Source organism: Bombina bombina, chromosome 4, assembly GCF_027579735.1.
Source record: "Bombina bombina isolate aBomBom1 chromosome 4, aBomBom1.pri, whole genome shotgun sequence".
Lineage (NCBI taxonomy): Eukaryota > Metazoa > Chordata > Amphibia > Anura > Bombinatoridae > Bombina > Bombina bombina.
In genome coordinates, this window is record NC_069502.1 from 801,780,067 (window position 1) to 801,805,555 (window position 25,489).

General features: G+C 37.2%; 1 pseudogene; it reads right to left on the reverse strand.

The window, feature by feature from the left end:
- Positions 1–25,489, reverse strand: part of LOC128657038 (zinc finger protein 850-like) — a 429,091-nt pseudogene that overhangs the window by 241,568 nt on the left and 162,034 nt on the right.

The window sequence follows — 25,489 nt, forward strand, 5'->3', positions numbered from 1 at the left end:
CAGGAACAATCACTCTCATAGTTTCCAGATCTAAACGGACTTGAAAAAAGCTTGAGCCTTTACCTGATTCCTTGGAACATTGGACAAAAAAAAAACTTCTTCTCAGAGGCCTTGTTCTCAAACCTATCTGATAACCCCGGGAAACTATATTCAGAACCCATGGATCAGGAACAGACAAACCAAGATTCCTGAGGATTAACCTTACCCCTTACCAGAACCTCTGGATCAGGGGCCACACTTTCTTGCAGATTTGGTAGCAGGGAAAAAATTCTTAGCCTGATTTGACCAGTTCCAGTTAGCACTAGGTCTCCAGACTGGGCCAGAGGTGCCCTGCTTCTGAGCACAGGAATCAACCATTTGTTCCATATTCTGAATAGAGAAGCAAAAACTATTATAAGCTATAGATTTCACTCTAGACTTCTTGTCTTGAGGAAGAAAAAAACCCTTTATAAGCAGTAACAGTAGATATTATGCAATCTAAATCTGAACCAAACTGTTTCTTTCCCCGAAAAGAAAGACAATAATCTGGATTTTGACACCATGTCAGCAGACCAGGATTTTAAGCCACAAGACTCGCCTAGGAAGGACTGCCAAAAACATGATTTTGATATTGATCTTCATGTTATTAAACACAGAAATAAACAAACAATCTATGAGCAAACCCAAAAGATACTCACTAGCAGAGTCGTTGAAAAAAACACTTTTTTGAAAGACTAGATAACCAGTAAGATGAAGCAGCCACATTAGCAATAGAAATAGCAAGCCTTATCAAATACCCTGCTTGTAAAAAGGCCCTTTTATGAAAAGACTACTTTAAAATAAGTACTGCCTTCCAAAGTAAGTACATTTAGCCAGAGTGGAAATAGCCCCATCAACCTTAGGAATAGTTTCCCATAATTCAACATTGGCAGCAGGTAAGGGATATAACTTTATAAACCTTACAAAGGGATTAAAAGAATGACCTGCTTTAGACCATTTTCTAGAAACCATATCAGAGACAGCATCAGGTATAGGAAAAACCTCAGGGAGTTTAGCAACAGTATTAAACACCAATTTTAAACAATTACAAAGCTTATCATCAGAAATCTTAGAATCTTTAACCCTAAAGTAATTAAAACCTTGTTTAAAAGAGAATGAATATGTTTAATTTTAACTAAAAAAGAGAAAGTATCAGGTTTAACATCAAAGCCAGACTCCTCGTCACCTGAGGAAACCTCACATAGTACCAGAAGTGCATGAGGACCTACGTGCACTAACCCCACAACCATAATCTAGCCTAAGAGCAAAAAAAGAAAAACAGAACTTTATAGACGTGCATGGTCCCAATGAGCACTAACCAAACATGCTAAATTTAAACTAAGCACACCAAAAAAAACACATAAATTATGCTTACCTGAACTTTTCTTCTGATGGAAAGATTCCACAGCTGCATTGTCTGGTGTCACCTGTCTGGGGTTAACTGCCTGTGACTCTGGGGACAGCACAGCTTCCTGTGAGTGCCTGTGAGCACCCAGGGCTGAGCATGTTGCAGGGTTATGGGATGTGTACCCGGTCCCGTATGAGAGTGCAGTCCCCTTCCATGTTTTGTATATGTCTAAGGTGATTACAGAAGCCTGTGCACCCTTCCCTTGTTCCCAGTTTGTTTGGATTTGAGAGCTTGCATTGTGTGGCTGTTTTAGGGTCCCAGGTATTGGAAAGGATCTTGATGGTACCTGTGCTTGTCCCATTTGGCCGAAATGCGGTAACTAACCTTTCCATTTTTGCTTTTAAATCTTAGCTGAGAGCTTGTAAGTGAGTGCTGGACTTTCTCTGTGTGTTGTATTAATTTGTTTTGTAATTTTCCCTATGGTTCTTGCACCCAGACCTGTCTGGGGTTAACTGCTTGTGACTCTGGGGACAGCACAGCTTCCTGTGAGCGCCAGTGAGCACCCGGGGCTGAGCATGTTGCAGGGTCCTGGGATATGTACCCAGTCTGGTATGAGAGTGCAGTCCCCTTCCGTGTTTTGTATATGTCTAGGGTGATTACATAAGCCTGTGCACCCTTCCCTTGTTCCCAGTTTGTTTGGATTTGAGAGCTTGAATTGTGTGGCTGTTTTAGGGTCCCAGGTATTGGAATGGACCTTGATGTGGTACCTGGGCTTGTCCCATTTGGCCAAATGTGGTAACTAACCTTTCCATTTTTGCTTTTAAATCTTAGCTGAGAGCTTGTGAGTGAGTGCTGGACTTTCCCTGTGTGTTGTATTAATTTGTTTTGTAATTTTCCCTATGGTTCTTGCACCCAGACCTGTCTGGGGTTAACTTCCTGTGACTCTGGGAACAACACAGCTTCCTGTGAGTGCCCGTGAGCACCCAGGGCTGAGCATGTTGCAGGGTCATTGGATGTGTACCCTGTCCGGTATGAGAGTGCAGTCCCCTTCCATGTTTTGTATATGTCTAGGGTGATTACATAAGCCTGTGCACCCTTCCCTTGTTCCCAGTTTGTTTGGATTTGAGAGCTTGCATTGTGTGGCTGTTTTAGGGTCCCAGGTATTGGAAAGGACCTTGATGTGGTACCTGGGCTTGTCCCATTTGGCCAAATGCGGTAACTAACCTTTCCATTTTTGCTTTTAAATCTTAGCTGAGAGCTTGTAAGTGAGTGCTGGACTTTCTCTGTGTGTTGTATATATATATATACTGTATGTATATATATATATATATATATATACACACATACATACACACACACACTATAAGTGCCCATAATAAGTGACTAAATGTTAAAAAATTATACTTACCAATAGACACTCATTGACCAGAAAACAACAAGTAGATAGCCAACCCGGTACTGAAATATATCAGCAGAGGTTATAGAATAGGAGTATATTGCAGATTCATAGAAGGAGGCAAAAGCAAGTCCCTGTGACCAATTATGTCTGTGATTTTTTTTTCCCATGAGGTGAAAAAGGAGCCACAAACCATACCCCACATACATCCCTCTGACAAGCACTGTACTCTGAGTGGAAACTGGGCCTCAACATAAGCTGAGAACCTCTCTCTGAAGAATCAAATGCATGTAAAGACTGAAATACATGTGTGGTGGGAGAGGTTTTATAGAGATCTTGTGGTTTGGGAATTTTTGCCTTCTCCTAGTGGTAAGGAAGAGTAATTCCCAGGAGTATTGGATCATGGGCTCTCACCACATGTATAAAAGAAATATGGGGTTTCAAAATATTTATCTGTGGCCCCATGTGTTAGGAATTATCTATGTTCTAGATTACAACTCTTGCAATATTGATTGTTTGTTGAGTGCCACTGAACGCTCAATCAGTATTGTACGTATCATTAGTATTGCTTGTTTTGTAATGACACATTATCGACTAAAAAAAGAATTATTTTTTTGTTTGTGTGTGACTAAATTATACTTATGATGATACCGCTAATTAGTATGCTAGCCAAATTTGCCATGAAATTACAAGCTGATATCACATGCACAATGCACATCATACATTTTAATATAGTTTTTTTTTTTTTTAATGCTGGTGTAAACTGTTACAATTACCTAAACCCCCATCACATTTAACCTTTAAACTGCCAGACCCCCACTGCAATAAATACCCCAAGCACTAAAACCCACTAACCACCATTAACTCCATAAACCAGATGCTTAACCTTTGTTTGCATAAACACATTTCTTTGAGAGTTGACAGTTTAGTGGGCTTCCTCAGGTGACTAGACGTGCTGAAAAAATCTTTATTTTGGAGTTAAATAATATGATAATATATTGTTTAATATAGGGGTATATATTTGGCCACACTTTTCAATGCATAAAATATATTTATTTTTGGCTTTCCAACAAGGAAAAGTGAACTATCACTGTCAGTGTGAAAAGGTAGTTTACCCCATATACAGAAGAGTGAGGACATGTCAGGCTTCAATCAGCCTATTCTGATCTTTTCAAACCATGTTAATGCATTTTAAGTTAAACACATGCAGGAAAACAAATACAGCTGGTCACATGGACACACATATGACATATTTCATCAGCTCTCACCTCTCCTGTCAGCAGGTGCATGATCTGCAGGGTGTGGGTCAGTATCCTCTCTGTTGTCATCTTGTCCCCGGTCATGTGACTCGCTGTCAGTGAGTTAGTCACACGCTGCAAGAGTAAAACGTAAAAACATCACTGACCCCTCTCACATCACCTGTGTGTATCCTGTTATCATATTCCCCATCTCATCATGGTCACACGACAATCCCCTTGTGTAGCCAATCTGAGGACTTGGTGTGAGCATAGACAATCTAAATGTGACTAATGATAAAATAGGGTGGCCAGCTCTCCTTCCAAAAAATACTGAACAGCCAAACAGATAACCTGGGGACGGGTGGACGGGGAGACAAAGACTCTGGGTTTAAAGGGCAGTAGCAGAAAAAAGGCACACACAATGGCCCATAGTTATCAAGGTCTGGCGGACCTGATCAGACACTGCGGATCAGGTCCGCCAGACCTCGCTGAATACGGCGAGCAATACGGCGAGCAATACGCCCGCCATATTCTGCATTGCACCAGCAGCTCACAAGAGCTGCTGGTGCAGCTCCGCCCCCTGCAGACTCGCGGCCAATGGGCCGCCAGCAGGGGGTGTCAATAAACCCGATCGTACTTGATCGGGTTGATTTCCGGCGATGTCTGTCCGCCTGCTCAGAGCAGGCGGACAGGTTATGGAGCAGTGGTCTTTGTGACCACTGCTTCATAACTGCTGTTTCTGGCGAGTCTGATGACTCGCCAGAAACACGGGGCATGCCCCAATATCTTAAATTTATTTTTATTAATATTTTTTTCTCTCGCTTCCGGTTTCAGCCCGTACACGCCAAACGGAGCTCCACTAAATATTTTTCGGGAATCAGATACGTTTTTATGTTTTAATTCAGTCACTTAAAGTCACAGATTTACATTTTCTTGTCATTATAGTTTTAATACACCTATGTGATCACTAGGTTTGATTTGATTCGTCATCTCCCGTTTTCTAGGCTGCTTTTCATGTCGTTTTTTTCAGGCTGATTTTTTAATTATTTCATTTTTTCATTTATTATTATTTTTCATATTCAGCATTTTCTCAATACATCATTTTTGTTTGTAAATCAATCTTAATATGTGAACCCATATTTGCAGTATATCATTCATTATATAATCACCATATATGTTTACATTTGTTTAGCACAAATTGCTTTTGGTCAAAAGATCCACCCTCATACTTTTTATGAGTTAGAGGGCAAGGATCAATTAGACCTATATTAAAATTGGCCATTCCATGGTTAGTTTTATAATCTTTCTTAATTATATATACATTTTTTTGTTCTTTTTGAAGTATGTTAACACCTACTTTTTTACTATAGCTGTATGTAATTAATTAATTAATAAATATTATTTTATCCTTTTTGGTCCCATACCTATGAACCACCAATTCTCGAATGATCAGTGCATATTGATACAGTTGTTTCTGTTCCTACAAACTTATATATATATATGTATTATAGATACTTATATAGCTCATTTATATGCATATTGGTATTATGCTAAAACTCACTTGCTACTTTGTGTCTGTATAAACTGCACTAGTTCAAATTCATTTGTCTGCTAATCCCTAAATATATGGCTAGATTATGAGTTGCGCGTTAGGCTTAAAAAGCAGCGTTAAGAGGTCTTAACGCTGCTTTTTAACGCCCGCTGGTATTACAAGTCTTGCAGGTACAGGCTCACCGCTCACTTTCCACTTACGTCAATTGCGTATCCTCTTTTTTCAATGGGACTTGCATAGCGCCGGTATTACGAGTCTGCCAAAAAGTGAGCGGTAAACCCTCTTCTGTCAAGACTGGTAACGCATTTTAAAGTCAGTAGTTAAGAGTTTTACACTACAACGCTGTAGCATAAAACTCTTAACTAAAGTGCTAAAAAGTACACTAACACCCATAAACTACCTATTAACCCCTAAACCGAGGCCCTCCCACATCGCAAACACACAAAAAAATGTTTAACCTCTAATCTGCCGAACCGGACATCGCCACCACTATAATATATTAACCCCTAAACCGCCGCACTCCCGCCAGTAGTAAGAAGCTACACATGTCGTCAAACTTAATTTGACAGGTGCCACGCCCCTTTTTATGTAAATCCCCGCCCCTTTCACACCTAAGTCTCCGCCCATTTCCCCGCCCCTAGAATCCGCCCCTTTTTAATATTGATAATGATTTTGATATGGTAATGATACCGTTGCGTAATAAATAAAATGTATTTTTATTGATAGCAATGCTTTTGATACGGTAATTATATAGTTGCGTAATAAATAAAATGTATTTTTATTGAATAATTGTTTTATGACTGAGCGTAATGTTTTTACTTTGCAGGGGTATATGTAATAGCCAATAGGTTTTGTAGTCAATATTTTTAATACGTTTTATTTACGTTTAAGGCTATGGGCACGACAAAGAAAAAATAAATAAAATTGAATAAACATGTTGGGAGATATATATATCAATATATATCAATACACACACACAGACACAGAAAGAGAGAGAAATATAGAGAGAGATGTATTCACACACAAAAAAGAAAGAAAGCCAAAAAATAAATAAAATTGAATAAACATGTTGGGAGATATATATATCAATATATATCAATACACACACACAGACACAGAAAGAGAGAGAAATAGAGAGAGAGATGTATTCACACACAAAAAAGAAAGAAAGCCAAAAAATAAATAAAATTGAATGAACATGTTGGGAGATATATATAGCAATATATATCAACACACACACACACACACACAGAAAGAGAGAGAAATAGAGAGAGAGATGTATTCACACACAAAAAAGAAAGAAACAGCCAAAAAATGAAAAATAAAATATATATATATATATATATATATACACATACACACACACACACACACACAGGGTGAGAGAAATAGAGAGGTGAGAGGAATAGAGAGGGTTATTTAAACAAAACAAAAAATAAAATAAAAAATATACAGTATATTACACACACAGAGAGAAATAGAGAGAGAGCTGTTCACACAAAAAAACTGAAATCAGGCATTACCTTAAGTATGTATATTAAATATATACATATATTGACCAGGAAAAAATCATGAAAACTGTAGTTTAAAACACATTAGCTTCAAACTTTTGCAGCACTGTGTGCTGCTATATGACTACTAATATATGTAGAATTATGTGTACACACCCCCTTTTCAATAGATCTTAAATTACAAAGTGCATATTTTGGTACAATTGCCTTTTAAGGTTTAAACTGTCAGTAAAACTGAAAAAAAGGCTTCAAAATCTATTTTAGAACATGTATTAGCATTATTTTTGTCTTAAACAGCTGAAATGGTATTTTCACATGGGCAGCTATTCTCATAGCTCCAAGTCATTTTGTCAGCTGTTCAGATAAACACAAAATGATAGGAAGCTAACAGTGTTGATAGGAAGCTAACTTTGCATTGTCAAAAAGTCACACCCTGCCTTAAGAGGCCAAGCAATAAAACAGCTTACAACTCATTAAACACCTGGTAATTACACACAGTTATTCATTCTCATACAGAAGACCCCTACAGCTGTTAAAACAGAGCCAGCTGTCTATCTCTAGACAAGAATTTTCTGCATTAAAATATGCCTGCCCAAAATCAGATTATGAAAGAAAACTATTTAACGCCAAATAAAATTGGCGCTTTTGGCGGTGTTGATAAATTATGTCGAAGTTTGAAAAATAAAATACCAAGAAAAAATATCCAAGCGTGGCTCACAACACAGGATACGTATACACTTCATAAGCCAATAAGAAAACGTTTTAATAGAAATATGATATGTGCTTCAAATATAGACTATTTATGGCAAGCAGATCTGGTCTCATTGACAGATTATTCAAAGTTTAACAACGGTGTAAAATACATATTAACAGTTATTGATGTTTTATCAAAGTATGCATTTGTAATGGCTTTAAAAAATAAAGCAGGGCCAACTATAGCGAAAGCGTTTAAATATATATTTCTAACAGGAAGAAAGCCGCAGAAACTTCAAACAGACTGCGGCACTGAATTTCTGAACAGACATGTAAAAGCACTGTTCAAAACACATAAAATTCACCATTATGTAGCGTACAATGCTGTTAAGGCAGCCATTATTGAGCGCTTTAATCGTACTTTGAAGTAAAAAATGTGGCGCTATTTTACAGCATTTAATACCTACAAATATGTTGATATACTACAAGATTTGGTTTATAGTTATAATCACACATTCCATCGAACCATTCAGTGCGCACCAGCAGCAGTGACACGTGCTAACTCTTTGCAAATCTGGAATATAATATACGGAAAATATTTTAAAGCAAAAAAGATACAGCCGCTTTTAAAAATTGGTGATTATGTGAGAATATCAAAATTCAAGGGTGTGTTTACCAAAGCTTATGAACAGACTTTTACAGATGAAATATTTATTATCGCAAGTATAAATACACGTGGGCTTAAACCGCTTTACAAAGTAAAAGATCTTGCTGATGAGTCTATCGAAGGGACATTTTACGCTGAAGAGCTTCAAAAAATAGCATATAATCCTGACCGCGTTTACAAAATTGAAAAAATTTTAAAACGCAAGCGTATAGGTGGCGAATTGTATTTCTTTGTGCACTGGAAAGGTTACCCGCACAAATTTAATAGTTGGATACCTAAAGCGCAGCTGTCTACGATTTAGAATAATGGAGGTAGCCCCCTTTTTTTTAACTTTACCGAGTAACGCGTCCTATGATATCTTTCCGCAAAATGAAATTTCCAACTTTACAACAAAACTGGCTAAGCCCATTATATTACAAGGCGATTGGGAAGTAGGCTTATGCGCCTTACAGTATCCGCATACATACGACACCTTTGATGCCGCAGATGGAAAAATATCAATTACTACTCAAAACAAACTATCAACGACCGTTGGTGTAAAACCTGGTTATTATAAAGATATGAATGATTTAGTTAGAGCGATCAATGAAAAATTTGGAGCACTCCAAAGTGTAAACATTGATTTAAAGCTGAAGTACGATGAATTAGGTAGAAGTGTAAAGGTTTTAGGTAATGGCGAAATATCAACATCAGAAAAACTGACGCATATTTTGGGGCTTAGTAGCAGTCAAGGCACCAAGAATAATAAAGGAAAAATATATTGTGATATAAATGCCGGTTTCTATACTCTCTTTATTTATACTGATATAATTGAACATGTCAGAGTTGGTGACAGTTATGCACCTCTTCTTCGTACTGCGCCCATTACCGGCAGTAATAATGAAATCATCACGCAGCAATATACAAAAACTGATTACATACCAGTCAGTAAACACTATATAGACTGCATCACGATTGAGATAAAGACTGATCAGAACACTCACGTGCCATTCAAGTACGGGAAGTCGATAGTTAAACTTCATTTTAGACAGCGGAAAGGTTACTTGTACGGATAAAACATGGTTGCTGTTAAAAATTATGGCGAACCTCATATTTACAGTATGTACTACAGAGCTCAGGCCGGTCACGGTTTACCTGGATTTCACGGTTCAGCACACATGTACGGCCGCGGTTTAGCGGGTGTTTTTCGCAACCTCTTCAGACGTGCCGTACCTCTCTTTAGACGCGCATTTGATATAGTTAAACCTCATGTAAAAACTGCAGCTACGGGTATTGCTAAAGATGTTGTGGCGCGTGTTTCAGCAGCGATGATGAACAAAATGGGTAGTAATGAACAGGCGGGGTCTGGCATTCTATGTATAAAACGCCGCTCAAAAGGAAAACGTAAACACAAAACCGCTTTTCCACTCGGCTCAACATCAAATCTAAACAGAAGCAACACTCGCAAAACTTTAAAGAGACAGAAAAACAAGCAAAGAAGCCTCAACGATATTTTTTAATCAGAAAGGTACCATACATTAATTTACAACAAAATGTCTTTTATTCATACCGCATCAGCAGAATGTGCCAAGTCAGAACTGGATATTTTTGAAATTCAACCGACGCAGACAAGTATAGAAAAAAGTCTGTATGTGGAGGTGCAACCATTAGCAGCTATCTCAGATACAGCCCCACTTGAATTTTACATTGCAGGCAATGGAGAAAGCTATTTTGATCTGAATAATACTCTGCTTTATATAACGTGTAAAATTGTGAAACAAGATAACACGCCAATACCCGATGATGCACGCGTTAGCCTAATTAATTACCCGATAGCTACGCTATTCAATCAAGTGGATGTTACGCTGGGTGATAGGCTTATATCGCAGTCCAACAACCTTTACACGTACCGTGCCTACATTGAAACTATTCTAAATTATAGCCGTGATGCACTGTCTACTAAATTCACAGCTGGCTTATTTTACATGGACACGGCGGGGCAGCATAATACACGTGTTTTAGGCGGTGATAACAAAGGCTTTGCAAAACGTGCTCAAATGACAGCGGGCAGTCGCACAGTGGAGCTACTGGGACACTTACACAGCGACCTCTTCTTTCAGGAGAAGTTTATCATCAACGGCGTAGACCTAAGAATAAGACTCACACGGAATAAAGACTCATTCTGCTTAATGTCTGCGGACCCTGAACCATTCAAGATACAAATTCTGCAGGCTTCGCTGTTTGTGAAAAGGGTGCAAATCTCTGCGGCTGTACGCATAGGCCATGCCCAAGGCCTTTTAGCCGGCCATGCTAAATACACTATAGACAGAGTTGGATTAAAAGTTTACAGCATAGCTCAGGGGACCCGTGTCTGCAATTTTGAGAATTTATTTTTGGGGCAATTACCAAAATTGTTAATCATCGGATTTGTGGATAATGATGCATTTTCAGGAGCCTACGACAAGAACCCTTTGTTTTTCAGGCATAACTTTGTAAATTTTGCTGCGCTTTATTTGGACGGCGAGCAAATACCCGCAAAACCATTCCAGCCTGACTTTGAAAACAGAAACGCTATACGTGAATACACAGCTCTTTTGCAAATAGCCGGTAAACAATACACCGATTCTGGATTTCTTCTAAATAGAGATGAATTTTTGGATGGTTACACGCTCTTTGCGTTTGAATTGTCAGCGGATCACGAACATGGAAACCATTTCTCTCTGATACGTAACGGCAACCTAAGAGCTGAAATTCGCTTCTCTAGAGCTTTAGAGAGGACTGTCAACCTGATAGCTTACGGCGTTTTTGATAATATTATTGAGATAAACCAGCGACGTGAGATTTTGTACGATTACCTCTAAAAAGAAATCATGAACACTATACAAATAATGGACATTTTAAATTCTGACCGAGTTACACACGGCAAATTCAAAGGTGTATATGCCTGTGACTTACTTCCAAGGCGCAAACTAAAGCGTCTACCCGCTTGCTTTATTATAAATACACATCCGCACAGGCTGCCGGGTGAACACTGGTTAGCGGTGTATATAGACGAGAAAAGAAGTGCATTTTTCTTTGATTCTTACGGCCTTTCGCCTGCAACTGAAATTTTTCCTAAAGAAATTTTAAGGTTTTTAAATAGAAATTCACACTGTGTAATATTTCAAAACAAACAATTACAAGATACAATGTCATCTGTTTGCGGTGAATTCTGTATTCATTTTATTTATCACATGTGTAAAGGTTTTTCATTTAAAGATATTCTTGGTAATTTTACAAACAGTTTAAAGACCAATGACCGTATAGTGTCTAATTTTGTAAGACAATTTATTATCAGTGTAAGGTTTAAAAGAGTGAAAGACAAAGATATTCAAAACTGTATGGCTTGTTATAAAAATATTTAGTTTAGCATTTACTGTGTTAAAGAAAACTAGTGACAACGCATATGTATTGATATGTATTTGAACGCTTATTTCTATAATAAAATACAATCTATATTATACACGAATATTTTTGTCCTTTTTTTTTAATACAATGACAGGTGGGGTCTGCAAGAATGAGGGCGGGCTTTTTGGGGGGGTGGTCATTGCAGGCAATGACAGGTGTGGAGTGCGAGAATGAGGACTGGCTTTTTGGGTGGTCATTGCTGAAATTGACAGGTGTGGAGTGTCAACATGTTTTTTTTTTTTTTTGGGTGGGCTTTAAATAAAACATATTCCCCATGCAGTTCTTTACACAAGCAGTCTACTACACAGTCAGCAAAGCCAGCGATCATCACTCAAGGATGGTAAGTTTTTATTTTTTTATTTTTATTTTTTATTAGTGGTTGCAACTCACACGTTATCCTTTATTATTATATACGTTTAAGGCCTAATGTTAAATAATGTGTAATTATTTTCTAAATTTCTATGACATGTACTGTTAAATAATAATTTTGTTCTATCACCGTATTTTATTTTTTAAATGTAAAATTATAATATAAAAATTGTAGATGTGTTTAAAAAAAAAAAAATAGACTTAGAATATATTTATTTTACCGGTCACATTCTATGGTATCATGGCCTTAAAAATCTCTGTTTTAAACACTTATTTAGATTCATTCATAAATGCTTAAAATTATACATTTTGCACGTTTCAACAATACACTTTTTTTCTTTTCTATTTTTACGCCCCCATGTCGTCATTTCCTTTAAAATAGTAACCTTAAATAGCCTGTATGTTTGAATTATAGGAACATTCTGAAGAAATCCCCTTTGATGAATGTGCTCTGGACAAGTGGTCTTTAGAAACACAAGGTATTTATTTTTACACTGTCAAATGTTGTTTAATAATTTTTAAATTGTATCATACGTGTATGTGTGTATATACATATATACTGTATATCTATTTATTTATTTTTTTTAAAAAACAAATGTAATATATTTCAGATATCTCTTATTGTACAACTGCCATGTTGTAAATAGAAATATTATTTATTTATTTGTACTTGTTTAATTGTATATAGATATATAAACCATGGACTTTAGACTGTTAAATATATTTCATATTTTCTTTTTTATTTTATTTTTCTATACACAGTTTCAGAATACTATATCGATAATTTCAATATAGAACTACTAGATAATGATGCGCATCAAGTCGTAAATCAAGATGTGGACGGTAAGATTACAATCTGGGTATATGGCATGCAATACTAATTTCTGTACTATGAACAAGTCTGAACATGTCTGAGGCTTAACATATATAGTTTTTTCCCAAATATATTAATATTGTTTGTTTATTTTCCCAGAAATATCCACATTAACAAAAGAAAATAGCATTGTACCACTCGAGAGCCATACGGCGACAATTGTACCAGCCCTTGCGCTTGAAAACAACGTTCAAGAAGAACAACAAAAGGATTTATATGTGAAAAAAGGTATATATTTATTACATTTATTTATTCCAAAACTACTAATTCATCTTTACACGGAAATGGTATTTAATTAATTAGAACTTTATTTTAAACCAATGTATAATAGAACAAACTGTTTATTCTGCAGCTAATGGTTTTATTTTTATTTTTTTATTTTTTCAGTTTCAAAGTTATCAAGAAAATACTGGCGCAACAAACGTTACATAGAAGATAGTGAGACTGCTTCGACATCCACAGCGCATGTGACGCATGAACCAACAAAGCGTTTAAAGAGTGTAAAAAGCGGGTTTTTAGGATGCTTTAAGGATACACAAAAAAGTGTTAACACAACTAATCCAATTAATACTGGTAAGTCAACATATGTAAAACCACAACAACAATTGTCAACCCAGACACAAGAATTTTCTGAAAATAAGAACTGTTTTTCTACCAAGAAAAAGTGTGACATTGATACTTCTAGCGGCCAATCTTTGTTTAAAAAACCTAGGACGGCTTTAGAGGACATTACAATTACTATTAACAAGAGAAACCCCACATTACCTATCTCACAGACTGTAACCGTTGTAGAAAATTCACAATGTGCAAATGACACACAAATTGCTACTGATAATTTAGGTGATTGGGCTATTTCGGCCTATAGATTATTATTAAAATCAACGTTAGCCATTAAAGGTATAATATCTGAATTGGACTTAGACTGTTTGAATGTTACAGATAACCCAATTTATAAAGAAACCGACATAAAAAATAGACTTGAACACGCAATTTCCTTTTTTTCAAAATTTCTTGACATAAATTCTGTTAACAACACACGGTCTACAACAAAAATTTGTAGTCCATCCCCACAGACACTGACAGAATCTGACACATCGGACTGCTCAGAAATAACACTTACACAAGATATTGACGCTGAAGCCTTTGTTGACTGGTTCAGTCATATATTAGGGACTTGTATTTCAATAAGGGACGCCCTTAAAGACCTGTTTAATTTGTTTAAAGGGCTTGTGAGTGTAACTGATGACTGCGACCTGCAGAGGGGTGGTGCAATAAGATTAACATTTGACAATTCAAAACACACACTTTACACGGGTTTAAAATTGCTTAAAAAAATAAGATTCGACATGGGTAAACGTAAAAATCAGATATGTTACAAAAAAAGTGAAAAATCTGGTAAAAGAACTCGTCATACACCAATCACAGGGGTGAATCATACACCAGATACAGAGTCACAGAATTACATTCCCGAAAATGAGAATCATGCACCGCCTGAATTGTACAATGCTAATGACTGTATAGAACAACCCATAGACGCATCAAATGCTCAAATTGTTGACCAAAATATAGATCAATACCCGGTTGCTGAAAATGCAGAAAATAGCATGCAAAATAATGAATTTGATGAAATTGAAAGACAAAATATAGAACAACCAATAGATATACCAAATGCTCAGATTTTGGCACAAAATAATATGGAAAATGCAGATATTGTACCGCATCAACATGTTTTTTTGGAACGTGTAGCACATTACCAAAGACAGCGTGATAATTTTAACGCTGTTGAGTATTATGACCATTTCCGCTTTGTTAATCTTGAACAAATACAGTCTTTTGATTCTGCAATGCAGGCGGTGCATAATTCTATACAACGCATGCTGGATGACTTAATGCACAATGTAGGGCCGGGGGATATGGTACAACTAAGATTAGAGGGTGGTGGAATGAATAACCCTTTATACTCCATTCGCTATTTTAGGGATAACTTAAATGCTGAGAGTTTTTTGAACGATATAGCTAATCTTTTACAGAGTAATGCTGAGTTTTTGGGGGATGGTAGTTTAAGACTTGTTGTCTTAATTGTTAGCAATAGAGCTGGTGGTGTGGTAAACCGTAGACGCCTGAGATCTACACCGTACAGTTGTGTTATTGGTACTAAAAGACGGCATTTGTTTGATTTTAATAATTATAATAATAATTTGTGTCTGGCGGCTAGTGTTTGTGCTATTTTGGAAAAGGTAGATGTTGCAGACTCTGTGCTAATTGAAAGGGCTAGAGCTATTCACAAAGTTTTAGGTATTGCAGATGACCGCTTAGTTAGCTTTAATGATATAACAGCTTTTGAAAATCATTTAAATATAACTATAAAGGTGTTATACCACAACCGCGGGTCATGGCAATATTATGAGACTGATGAATTGTGCAAAGACACCGTTGTATATGTTTTTCATCATGAAAATCATTACTACGGTGTCAAAGATATAAAAGCATTCCTAGGTGAATCATATTTTTGTGAATACTGCCACACACCTTTCTATCATAAAGGTAACCACTCGTGCATGTATTTTTGCAGGGCTTGTCACAGAAAGAATTGTGTAGAAATTGCTTCTGAGCTGGTTAGATGTCCTAAATGCCGGACGTTTTGTCGGTCAAAGGATTGCTTACTAACGCATATGAAACTGGCGCGGTCTAAAAAAATAGATTGTCTAAGTAAAATATATTGTAACAAGTGTGGTTGTTATGTTGGTGAATCTCATGATTTTGCTGAGTGTAGAGGCTTTCAGTGCAGAGGTTGTTATGAATATATTACAACATTTGAAGGGCATTTGTGTTACTTGCGACCACTTAAATGTCCTGATGAGTCAGATGACTACATTTTTTATGATTTTGAGTGCATGCAGGAGACAGGCATACACATCCCTAATTACGCATACGCCATATCTTTAGGGAGTGATAAAAAATGTTGGGAATTCAGTGGTCTAACATGCCTTGCGGATTTTGTGATAAAATTCATAGACAAGCGATTTTCTGGTTTTACCTTTATTGCACATAATGCCGGCCGTTATGACTCCTATTTTGTGGTACAACAACTGCTTAAGGAAAAGATAAAGATAGATTTACTCGCTCAGGGTGGTAAACTATTGTGTGTAACGGTGAAAGATTTAGGTATACGGTTTATTGACTCACTGAACTTCCTCCCCATGAAACTCAGCAAGTTACCAAAAGCTCTAGGTTTTGAGGAGTGTAAAGGGCATTTTCCACACTTTTTTAACACCGTGCAGAATCAAAATTATATAGGCCCAATGCCTCCTGTAGAAGATTATGGTTATGAACACATGATGCCTGATGAAAAATCAGAGTTCATGAATTGGTATCAGGACAACAAAGACAGGGAATTTAATTTTCAGGATGAGTTAAAAAAATATTGCATACAAGATGTCAAAATTTTAAAAGAGGCGTGCAAGTGTTTTAGAAAGAGCGTAATGGCCATGACTAAGAAAAAGGTGCTTAAACATAAAAAAAATGAACCCCCTGTAGAAGTTACCTATGATGTTGATCCCTTCCAACTCACAACATTAGCATCTGTATGCATGGCCATGTATAAATTTAAATTTTTGCCCGAAAACACAATAGCTGTAGTACCGCCTGATAATTACCACACACAGCAAAAACGTTTTTCTACACCCGCTATACAGTGGTTAATGTATGTTGCTCACAAAGAGGGTATCACCATACAACATGCTTTAAGAGGTGGTGAGAAGAGGGTGGATAATTACTTTTTAGATGGTTATGCCTTTATAGCTGATGTACACACTGCTTTTGAATTTCACGGCTGTTTTTACCATGGTTGCCCTTTGTGTTACAATGCACAAGATTCAAATACTGTCACAGGTTCTACCTATGGTCAGTTGTATCATAAAACGATACTTAAAACACATTGCCTTAAAAAACGTGGTTACAACGTCCGCGAAATGTGGGAGCATGAGTGGAATGCTATGCTAGAATCAGACGAAGATGTAAAGGGCTTTATTCTTGAAAGTAATTTTCCACAACCCCTGAATCCAAGAGATGCTCTGTATGGTGGTAGAACAAATGCTATTAAATTGTACCATAAAACAACTCCTGAAGAACGCATACATTATTATGATTTCACCAGCCTATACCCGTTCATTAACAAAACAAAAACATACCCAATTGGTCACCCTGTCATTATTTATGATGATTTTAAACCTTTTGACAATTATTTTGGTGTTGCTAAAGTAAAAGTCTATCCCCCAAGAACTTTGTTCTTTCCTGTACTCCCTGTAAAAATGAATGGCAAACTGATGTTCCCGTTATGCCGCGCATGTGCCAGCACCAACCAACTGACACCTTGCGAGCATACTGAGGAAGAGCGGGCCTTGACAGGAACATGGTGTACGGTTGAAATAGCAAAGGCTTTGGAGAAAGGGTACAAGTTGTGTAAAATATTTGAAGTCTGGCATTTTGAACAGCACACAGGCGCATTATTCACAGAATACATCAAGGTACATCTCAGGGACAAACAGGAGGCATCAGGTTACCCTGATTGGTGTACAGACGAGGGTAAAAAACAAAAATATATATCTGACTACTTTGACAAAGAGGGTGTCACACTGAGACCGCATGAAATAAAGGTCAATCCGGCAAAGAGACAAATTTCCAAACTTTTTCTAAATTCTTTATGGGGTAAATTTGGGCAAAAAAGCAATTTGCAGAATACAAGTATTGTAACTGACCCTGACGAGCTTTTTCGTTATGTGTTTCTACCAAAGTATGCGGTGTCATCTTTAAATTTCTTAGACGATGACACCGCTATGGTCAGTTGGAAATACACTAAGGATTCTCACACATTAGCACGTAACACAAACATTTTCATAGCTTGTTTCACCACCGCCTATGCACGACTGGAACTGTACAACCTTTTAGACAGACTGCAAGAACGTTGTCTCTACCACGACACTGACTCTGTAATTTTTGTCAGCAGCCCCGGTGACTGGACGCCTCCTTTGGGTGACTATTTAGGGGAACTGACTAGTGAATTACCCTCTGAAACACACATCACAGAATTTGTTTCGGCTGGCCCAAAAACCTATGGCTATAGACTGACAACGGGTAAAACATGTATAAAAGTTAAAGGCATCACACTAAATGCTGCTAATGTACAATTAGTAAACTTTGACAGTTTAAAAGATTTAGTATTGGACTATCCCTTGCACCCTGACGAACAGAAAAAAATTATAGTTCGACACAACGGTATTGTGAGAAATAAAAGGTACTGGCAAATAGAGACAAGACAATTACAGAAAACTCAAAAGTGTGTATATACTAAGAGACAACTGACAGAGGCCTTCACAACTCTACCATTTGGTTATTAAGCTATGGACGTCAGACTACAACATCCATTTTCATGCATTTTGGCCGGGCCTTCTAATTCAGGAAAAAGTTTTTTTGTCAAAAAATTACTACAAAATGCTGGTACACTTTTATCACATCGGGTTGACAATATTGTGTGGTTTTATGCATGCTGGCAAAAAATGTATGACGAACTATTACTCACAGTGCCTCATATAAGATTTATAGAAGGTTTGCCAGACACTTTTAATGATGATACACTTTTCCCCATTGGAAAAATTAATCTGGCTGTTGTTGATGATTTGATGGATGCTGCGAGTGATAGTTCTGAAATTGAAAAGGCATTCACCAAGTATGTACATCACAGAAATCTAAGTATAATGTACCTTGTACAGAACGTATTTTGTCAGGGTAAAAAAAGCAGAACAATTAATTTAAATACTAAATATATGGTCCTTTTTAAAAATCCTAGGGATAAGTTACAAATTACAACATTAGCCCGCCAAATGTATCCTGGTAAATCACAATTTTTTTTAGAGTCTTTTGAAGATGCCACAAGTAAACCTTACGGTTATTTATTAGTTGATTTAAGATCTACTACACCTGATGAATACCGTTTAAGAACCGGTATCTTTCCCCCTGAATTACCAGCTGTGTATATCTTTAAAAAAAACACTAAAAAGAGATAGAATTGACGCCTTTAGTCATTTATTGTAGTAACTGACGAGGTGTAAACATGTCTAAAAGACTCCATCGCAATTGGCCCGCTTTAAAAGCTTTATTGAGTGCATCAGCAGCTAAAAGAAAAAAGATTTTGGGGTCAGCATCTAATGATCTAGTCACTACGATATGTGAGATTGCGCTCAATACTCTAAAAGGTAAAATACCCTTATCGACTAGACAAATAGGAGCACTTAAAAAGTGGCGCAAAATTATAAAAACTTTGAGCAACAAAAAAATATCTATTGTTAAAAAGAAACGATTAGTGAAACAGTCTGGAGGATTTATTGGGTCGCTGCTTGGTTTTGCAATACCATTGCTAACTGGTCTTTTGACTAACCGCTAATGGATTATAGTGAGAAAATGTATCTTGTTCCTAAAAAAGATATGGACCGTTTACAAAATATAACAAATTCTGTAGCAAATTCTCGGGAGTCAGTGGTGCAAAACTTGGATGCAGAAATGACTTCTATTTTGCAGAGTGGTTTATCTGATGGGGAAAAAATAAAGAGGTATACAACTGTGTTGCAAAAATACTTGGTGAGTGCTAAACAAAATGAGGGGGAAAAAATGAGTTTAAAGCTGTTAATGCCGCCTGTTAATCCACCACCAGAAGAAAAGACTTTACATACTACAGATACAGAAACTAATACTATAATTCGTGAAGTGGTTAGTAGTGTAAATGCCCGGTTTAAAAAGAATGCTGAGCTTCTACTCAGTAAAATGGTTCAGGCTAAACACGTTGCTGGGTGGAATGACAAAGGAGAATTTGTATACAAAGAGCGTGTTGTGCCTGGGTCAAATATACTGGATGCGTGGTGTTACACAAAATAATAATGTTACAATTAGGAAGACACCCCAAGGTTGGAATACATTTCTGAGTGCAATGGCTGAACTGAACATCCCATCAAGTGTTGTTGGTAATACAACAATCAGGGAAAACCTTGATGGTTTAAAGATGTTAAATGAGAATTCAGCAACTAATGTTCAAAACCCTTCACAAGAAAGAGATGAGGGAGCCTTCTTTTTAAGGTCCAGCTCACTAAGCCCCCCTGGTCTAACAAGTCCTCATGGTTATTTACTACCTAAAAAAAGAACTGGTAGACTTATACAGCCGACTACTTGGTTAAACATGTAAATAAATGCTTGAGTTTTAAATGTTTTTTTTTATTATTATTTTGTATTATCTTTGTAAGCTTGTTATTGTTTAAATGTTTTTTTCTCCATAATAAAACTATTGAAATTTGTATTTGTGTCTGTGTTAAATTATTCTATTATTTAAACTATTAATCTGTAGTAATAGCTTACACAATTGTACTCTCTTAAATACAGGCGCCTAAAAAAGCATGCGCACAAAATTACTTACAAAGCGGTAATAAACATGTTCGGACTTGCCCGCAAAACAGAATTCCTTTACTAGCGACAAGACAGAACATGACTCTACTGGTTCGACATGTTCTGACTTGCCCCTAGTAAAGGAATTCTGTACTGCGGGCAAGTCCGAACATGTTTATTACCTCTTTGTCATGCCCATAGCCTTAAACGTAAATAAAACGTATTAAAAATATTGACTACAAAACCTATTGGCTATTACATATACCCCTGCAAAGTAAAAACATTACGCTCAGTCATAAAACAATTATTCAATAAAAATACATTTTATTTATTACGCAACTATATAATTACCGTATCAAAAGCATTGCTATCAATAAAAATACATTTTATTTATTACGCAACGGTATCATTACCATATCAAAATCATTATCAATATTAAAAAGGGGCGGATTCTAGGGGCGGGAAAATGGGCGGAGACTTAGGTGTGAAAGGGGCGGGGATTTACATAAAAAGGGGCGTGGCACCTGTCAAATTAAGTTTGACGACATGTGTAGCTTCTTACTACTCCCGCCTCGCAAACATTAGTTAAATAAAATTAACCCCTAATCTGCCGTCCCTAACATCGCCGACACTTACCTACATTTATTAACCCCTAATCTGCCGCTCCCAACATCGCCGCCACTATACTAAAGTTATTAACCCCTAAATCTAAGTCTAACCCTAACCCCTCAAACTTAAATATAATTAAAAGAAATCTAAATAAAATTCCTATCATTAACTAAATTATTCCTATTTAAAACTAAATACTTACCTATAAAATAAACCCTAAGCTAGCTACAATATAAATAATAGTTACATTGTAGCTATCTTAGGGTTAATTTTTATTTTACAGGCAAGTTTGTATTTATTTTAACTAGGTAGAAAAGTTACTAAATAGTTATTAACTATTTAATAACTACCTAGCTAAAATAAATACAAAAGTACCTGTAAAATAAAACCTAACCTAAGTTACAATTACACCTAACACTACACTATAATTAAATTAATTCCCTAAATTAAATACAATTAAATACAATTAAATAAAATTATCTAAAGTACAAAAAAACAACACTAAATTACAGAAAATAATAAACAAATTACAAGATTTTTAAACTAATTACACCTAATCTAATCCCCCTAACAAAATAAAAAAGCCCCCCCAAAATAAAAAAGCCCTACCCTACACTAAATTACAAATAGCCCTTAAAAGGGCCTTTTGTGGGGCATTGCCCCAAAGTAATCAGATCTTTTACCTGTAAAAAAAATGACAAATCCCCCCAACATTAAAACCCAACACCCACACAACTAACCCTACTCTAAAACCCACCCAATACCCCCTTAAAAAAACCTAACACTAACCCCTTGAAGATCACCTTACCAGGAGAAGTCTTCATCCAACCGGGCCTAAGTCCTCAACGAAGCCGGGAGAAGTCTTCATCCAAGCCGGGCGAAGTGGTCCTCCAGACGGGCAGAAGTCTTCATCCAGACGGCATCTTCTATCTTCATCCATCCGGCGTGGAGCAGGTCCATCTTCAAGACATCCGACGCGGAGCATCCTCTTCATCCGACGGCTCTTCTGGAATGAAGGTTCCTTTAGCCAATCGGAATTAAGGTAGAAAAAAATCCTATTGGCTGATGCAATCAGTCAATAGGATTGAGCTTGCATTCTATTGGCTGATTGGAACAGCCAATAGAATGCAGGGTTGGTTGTGTGGCTGGTGGGTTTTAACGTTGGGGGGGAGATTTGTAATTTTTTTTACAGGTAAAAGAGCTGATTACTTTGGGGCAATGCCCCGCAAAAGGCCCTTTTAAGGGCTATTTGTAATTTAGTGTAGGGTAGGGCTTTTTTTATTTTGGGGGGGGGGGCTTTTTTATTTTGTTAGGTGGATTAGATAAGGTGTAATTAGTTTAAAAATCTTGTAATTTGTTTATTATTTTCTGTAATTTAGTGTTGTTTTTTTGTACTTTAGATAATTTTATTTAATTGTATTTAATTGTATTTAATTTAGGGAATTAATTTAATTATAGTGTAGTGTTAGGTGTAATCGTAACTTAGGTTAGGTTTTATTTTACAGGAAATTTTGTATTTATTTTAGCTAGGTAGTTATTAAATAGTTAATAACTATTTAGTAACTATTCTACCTAGTTAAAATAAATACAAACTTGCCTGTAAAATAAAAATATTCCCTAACATAGATACAATGTAACTATTAGTTGTATTGTAGCTATCTTAGGGTTTATTTTACAGGTAAGTATTTAGTTTTAAATAGGAATAATTTATTTAATTATAGTAATTTTATTTTAATTATATTTTAATTATATTTAAGTTAGGGGGTTTTAGGTTTAGGGTTAGACTTAGGTTTAGGGGTTAATAACTTTAATATAGTGGTGGCGACGTTGGGGACGGCAGATTAGGGGTTAATATTATTTAACTAATGTTTGCGAGGCGGGAGTGCGGCGGTTTAGGGGTTAATATGTTTATTATAGTGGCGGCGACGTTGGGGACGGCAGATTAGGGGTTAATAAGTGTAGGTAGGTGGCGGCGACATTGGGGAGGCAGAGTAGGGGTTAATAAATAGTATGTAGGTGTCAGCGATGTTGGGGGCAGCAGATTAGGGGTTCATAAGTATAATGTAGGTGGCAGCGGTGTCTGGAGCGGCAGATTAGGGGTTAATAAATATAATGCAGGTGTTGGCATTGTCGGGGGTGGCAGATTAGGGGTTAATAAGTGTAAGATTAGGGGTGTTTAGACTCGGGGTTCATGTTAGGGTGTTAGGTGTAGACATAAATATTATTTCCCCGTAGGAATCAATGGGGCTGCGTTAAGGAGTTTTACACTGCTTTTTTGCAGGTGTTAGACTTTTTTTCAGCCGGCTCTCCCCATTGATTCCTATGGGGAAATCGTGCATGAGCACGTTACACCAGCTCACCGCTAACGTAAGCAGCGCTGGTATTGAGTGAGATGTGGAGCAAAATTTTGCTCAACGCTCACTTCTCGTCTTTTAACAACGGGTTTGTAAAAACTCGTAATACCAGCGCTGCAGGTAAGTGAGCATAAACTGCTCGTTAGCAATACATAGCCTCTAACGCAAAACTCGTAATCTAGCCAATAATTAGCAAATTCTATATTTAGACATCCTCTATATTTAGACATTTTTTATTAGATAGGTTTCAGTGAAAACATAATTTATGCTTACCTGATAAATTCCTTTCTCCTGTAGTGTGGTCAGTCCACGGGTCATCATTACTTCTGGGATATTAACTCCTCCCCAACAGGAAGTGCAAGAGGATCACCCAAGCAGAGCTGCTATAAAGGCTCCTCCCCTCTACGTCACACCCAGTCATTCGACCGAGAACCAACGAGAAAGGAGAAGCTAAAGGGTGCAGTGGTGACTGGAGTATAATTTAAAAATTTAGACCTGCCATAAAAAACAGGGCGGGCCGTGGACTGACCACACTACAGGAGAAAGGAATTTATCAGGTAAGCATAAATTATGTTTTCTCCTGTTAAGTGTGGTCAGTCCACGGGTCATCATTACTTCTGGGATACAAATACCAAAGCTAAAGTACACGGATGACGGGAGGGACAGGCAGGATCTTTTATACGGAAGGAACCACTGCCTGAAGAACCTTTCTCCCAAAAACAGCCTCCGAAGAAGCAAAAGTGTCAAATTTGTAAAATTTGGAAAAAGTATGAAGAGAAGACCAAGTTGCAGCCTTGCAAATCTGTTCAACAGAGGCCTCATTCTTAAAGGCCCAAGTGGAAGCCACAGCTCTAGTAGAATGAGCTGTAATTCTTTCAGGAGGCTGCTGTCCAGCAGTCTCATAAGCTAAACGTATTATGCTACGAAGCCAAAAAGAGAGAGAGGTAGCAGAAGCTTTTTGACCTCTCCTCTCTCCAGAATAAACGACAAACAGGGAAGAAGTTTGTCGAAAATCTTTAGTTGCCTGTAAATAAAATTTCAGGGCACGGACTACATCTAGATTGTGTAGAAGTCGTTCCTTCTTTGAAGAAGGATTAGGACACAATGATGGAACAACAATCTCTTGATTGATATTCCTGTTAGTGACCACCTTAGGTAAGAACCCAGGTTTAGTACGCAGAACTACCTTGTCTGAATGAAAGATCAGATAAGGAGAATCACAATGTAAGGCCGATAACTCAGAGACTCTACGAGCCGATGAAATAGCCATTAAAAACAGAACTTTCCAAGATAACAATTTTATATCAATGGAATGAAGGGGATCAAACAGAACACCCTGTAAAACGTTAAGAACTAAGTTTAAACTCCATGGCGGAGCAACAGTTTTAAACACAGGCTTAATCCTGGCCAAAGCCTGACAAAAAGCCTGAACGTCTGGAACTTCTGACAGACGTTTGTGTAAAAGAATGGACAGAGCTGAAATCTGTCCCTTTAAGGAACTAGCGGATAAACCCTTTTCTAAACCTTCTTGTAGAAAAGACAATATCCTAGGAATCCTAACCTTACTCCATGAGTAACTCTTGGATTCGCACCAATGTAAGTATTTACGCCATATTTTATGGTAAATCTTTCTGTTAACAGGCTTCCTAGCCTGTATTAAGGTATCAATTACTGACTCAGAAAATCCACGTTTTGATAAAATCAAGCGTTCAATTTCCAAGCAGTCAGCTTCAGAGAAATTAGATTTTGATGTTTGAAGGGACCCTGGATCAGAAGGTCCTGTCTCAGAGGCAGAGACCAAGGTGGACAGAATGACATGTCCACTAGATCTGCATACCAGGTCCTGCGTGGCCACGCAGGCGCTATTAGAATCACCGATGCTCTCTCCTGTTTGATCCTGGCAATCAATCGAGGAAGCATCGGGAAGGGTGGAAACACATAAGCCATCCCGGAGGTCCAAGGTGCTGTCAAAGCATCTACCAGGACCGCTCCCGGATCCCTGGATC